This window comes from Athene cunicularia (assembly GCF_003259725.1).
Source record: "Athene cunicularia isolate RWA chromosome 5 unlocalized genomic scaffold, athCun1 chr5_part2, whole genome shotgun sequence".
Taxonomy (NCBI): Eukaryota; Metazoa; Chordata; class Aves; order Strigiformes; family Strigidae; genus Athene; species Athene cunicularia.
This window is the reverse complement of record NW_020799102.1, coordinates 4,268,967-4,273,141: the sequence shown is the minus strand read 5'-3', so window position 1 is coordinate 4,273,141 and position 4,175 is coordinate 4,268,967.

Here is a 4,175-nt window from a genome sequence, read left to right as displayed (position 1 = left end):
TTATTCCTTTGGCATCTTGGTGATTTCAACTCTGTATACTTACTCATTCTATCATAGTGTTTTCAAAGAAAGTGCAGAGGTTTTAGAGGAAGCTTGTAAGCGGTCAGGCTGGCTCCGGCTCTGGGTCCATCACAGCTGGAGTTGATCTAAGTTTGGGCTGCCTTGTCCTCTCCTCTATTGCCTCTGGCTCTGTGTTTCCACCTTCTGCGCTGTGCTGGCACTAGCTCTTGTCTGATCATTCTATGAATTGCTCCTTGGAGCAGATCTGGCTGAAGAGTTTTTTTGTTTGGTTGTTCTTTTTTTTTTCTACTTTTGTGGCGTTAGCTTCCAGACACGTCACCTCCCTGAGCTGGCTCCTGCACACTTATGTGGGTGTTTGTGCTGATGCAAGGGAAAGAATAGAAATGCTTAGTTGGTAGAGAAAGGATGGGAGGCAAAGCTCTGTCAACCTGAATAATTGTTGGTTTAAGGTGCTGTAGGATCCCACCCGCAGGCTGCATTTCCACTCTTTCTTTAAGCTGGTATGATCTCCATAGCAGCACCCATTCACTGCTCTCCCCTCTTGTGCCAGCACTATTTTTTGTGTAGCTGCACTATTCCAAATCACAACACGCCCCCTCTCCCTGCCCCCCAAATCCAGAGCAGTTTCGTCAACTGACTGAATATGTAGCCACTTAATGTTACTGCTGGCAGTGAGGATGGAGCAAGAAAAGTAAATTCTGTGATGCCAGCCATTAAACCATGTGAAGTAACCATGGAACTGCAGCCTGTGAAGTATATATCTTGCATTTGACAAATGAAACCAATCTGTTTAGCCTTGGTGTGACTGTTCTTGAATGGAAGATTGTTTCCCCCCATCTATTCCTCCAACACAAAACTCCCAGTTTAAGTCTTTTTGCAGACACCTGTAAATCTATGTCAATGTAAAGCCCAGATGTGGCATCTTTCATATTCCAGAAGTTTATGATGTGTTTTTTGTACATATATACATGTATTCCCACTTGTACTTACATAGAAAATTAAGAAAACAATAGGGTTACGAAAAATAGGCCTTTAACAGGTTTTCATTGAAAAATAATTTTATGTGCTTCCCTAAAGCGTGGAACTAAATTAATAGGGGAGGAATAGGTGGATCCATATACGGTATAAACAATCACTGTTCCTTTAGCATTTTACACAGATTACAGTGTGCCTGAGATTCCCGTTCTGAAGAACACAAAGCAGGAGAATGACAAAAAATAAATGGTAAGATTAGACAAGGGTTGCAACAGTGAAGCAAGATAAGGTACAATCCATCTCACTTGCTTTAGTCACTAAAAGACAGGTATCGAGCCTAAATTAATTGTTTCCAGGCCCTTTTTAAGTTGGGAGAAAGGGACAGAGTCCTCCAGTGGCCTGTTTGTTTCTTCCACTTCAGCTACTCGTGGGCAATCCAGGGCAATATTGACACATGTTATGGAGATACCTCTGGGGGTGTATGTATTTGATTATAAAGGAATTCTGCACAATTAACTTAGACTAGACAGCTACTTTTAATTTCCTGAACTTACACGAGATATAATTGAGCCTCAATGTTAGTTTATCATATGCACAATTTCTTATCCTCTTTAAGTGTGGAAAACCTTTATGTGACTGACAGCTTTTTTGTATTAACAAACTTCAATTATTTCATCAACTTATCGGTTACTCTTTACACAAAGAGAACTACATCCATATTAAGAAGTTTTGAATTTACAAAAAGTGTAGTCATTTGACCCAGAAAGGAATTTTAAGCAAACCTATGAGAAAGCGTATAATTTTTGAGGTTTTCACAAAAAAAAAAAATCTAAAATAAAGTAATGCTGGAAACTTAATTATGTTTTGGTAATGGTTTGGTTATTGAACATAGAGCTGTTCATTTTGTCCAATGAGTATGTTCATGAAACTTTAGTAAATTTTTGAAGTAAAATTTGCAAGTAGCATAAAGCTCTAGCTGGCTAATAATAGGACATCTTCTCCATAAGTGTACTAAAAAAAGAAAAAAAGTATCCAGATCTTAAGGAGTAGTATCTCTGCATCTAAAGGGCAAGAGTCTAAATCTGAATGTTAAGTATAAAAGCTGGAAAAGATTGAACATATGTTATATCCCACCAGCACAATATTAAATGCAATTATTTTCTTTCTGCTAAAATCTTGAATATATCTTGCAACACAACCTCAAAGAGTCCCCTGCTGCTGTTGATTATAGTGAATCCCACTTCCTGCCACCCAGTAAGTCTTTGCAATTTTCTCTTTTTCGCCACCCTGTGGAGATAAATAATGTATATTAATGTGAAAATATCAACAGTAAAATCCCTTAATATTCTCCACAAAATAAAGCTTCTCTCTAAATCAAAGGATTTGTATCTTTCATTAATTTTTGGAGCAAAAAGAAACAAGTTCCTCATGTGAGGGCTTTGAAAAGTTTGAATCTCACTCTTGGAAAGCAAGTGTTCCAAGTACTGTGTAGGAGAGGGTTGGGTTTTTTAGAATTGAAAAAGGATTTGGTATGGTGTACCACATTTAAAGCACAGATTTTAGTCTTTTTCCTATCTCCGTCTTTCATTAAATAGGCCTTAACAAATCCTTGTTTCACCTCCTTTGACCTTGGAAAGTACGTCAGAGTATTTTGTGTTGTTTTTTTAGGAACTGCTACCTGTGCTCAACACTGATTACAGAGGATATTTTGTAAAAGGTTCGTCAGGTGTGTCTACAACAGATGTGTGCACTCCAGATCTAACGCACTGCTGATTCCACACTCAACTCTCCCCGCTTTTGTACAGTACAAACTGTAACATGACAAATTTTCTTTGCAAATCTGAGTTCTAGAAAGGACGGGAAAAGCAAAGGCAGAAGCTATGACCCCTTGAACACCGCTTTACAATCTAGGTTTAGGTTTCTGTGCTTAAGTGGAAAATTACCAGACTAAAGAATTATCGCTCACTGATCCTAAGGGTTGGGGATTTGGGGGGTGCTTGACCATATTGATTCTAAAGTGTTCTCCTTTTGCTCAATGTATTTTTCTTTTTAATTTCAATTTCCATGAGCATGGGTTCCTTTGCTGAACACTGTGAACATTTCCTAAGATGATTTTTTTTAAAAACGCTATAATGTTCACCTGGGCATACCTTTCTATTGCATAAATTAGAAAGTTAATTGAAAGACGTGTTCCAAACAGAAAAGGAGGAAAAAAAAAAAAAAAGAAAAACCCACAGAACAGAAACCTTAGTCACAGACATTTCAGATGGTAGTCTGAGAAAGCTAACCATTCCATATTATTAAAATTCCATCAAATTAAAATAACGGCAAAATACTGAGACAGAGGCAAATTGTGTCCCCTCCTCTGTGGTTGTGGCAGGCCAGCATTCAAGGACCCAGCCAGGAGTATAATTTCTGTGGGAAGAAGGGGAGGGAGAAGGGAGGATACCTTTTGTGTCTCTGGGCTGAGGAACGTGGTACTAGAAAAACCAGTCAGTTGTGAGCTGCATCGTATGAGCTGGGTCGGTACTTTGTGTTAGTGCAACACCAGAGCAGGCTAGTACAGACTAGGCAGAAGTTGTTTCCTTCTTTTGTCCCTGTGTGCTCTACCAATAACAGCTGCTGAAAAGGTATTTTCCCCATGGTGTTTTTTGAAAGGTATACAAAATATTTTCAATTATGCCTTGCTGTTAGATTTCTGTGTAAATAATTTGTGTTACGGTAAAAATCCATCCAAATCAGGAAGACTGTTTGCTACTTTCAGTTCCAACTCTATAAACATTTATACGCATGTTTAGTTTTAACCATGTGAGCAGTATCCGTCTGGGTGAAGTATGGCTGTAGCTGCAAGTTGGAAACTTGACCTACTTTGCATATCATTATGTATGTAGCATAATTTTAGTCCAAGAGAGTAGCCTGTAGTTGGGAAGTCTGAGCTGCAGAAGAGTCCATTGAAAAAATGAAATCTGGCCAACTAATATGAATTAAATAGTTTTGTACTTCAGTGTAATATATTCATTCACAACTGAATAAGTAGTAGGAATAGCAAAAGTATTAACAGAAATCAGAATTTATTCAGTGTCTGAGGCAAAACCCCAAACCAGTTTGGATGGTGGCAACACACAGGTGATTTATGTGTATTTTTTATGATTAAACTGAAATTTTGGGGGATTATTTTA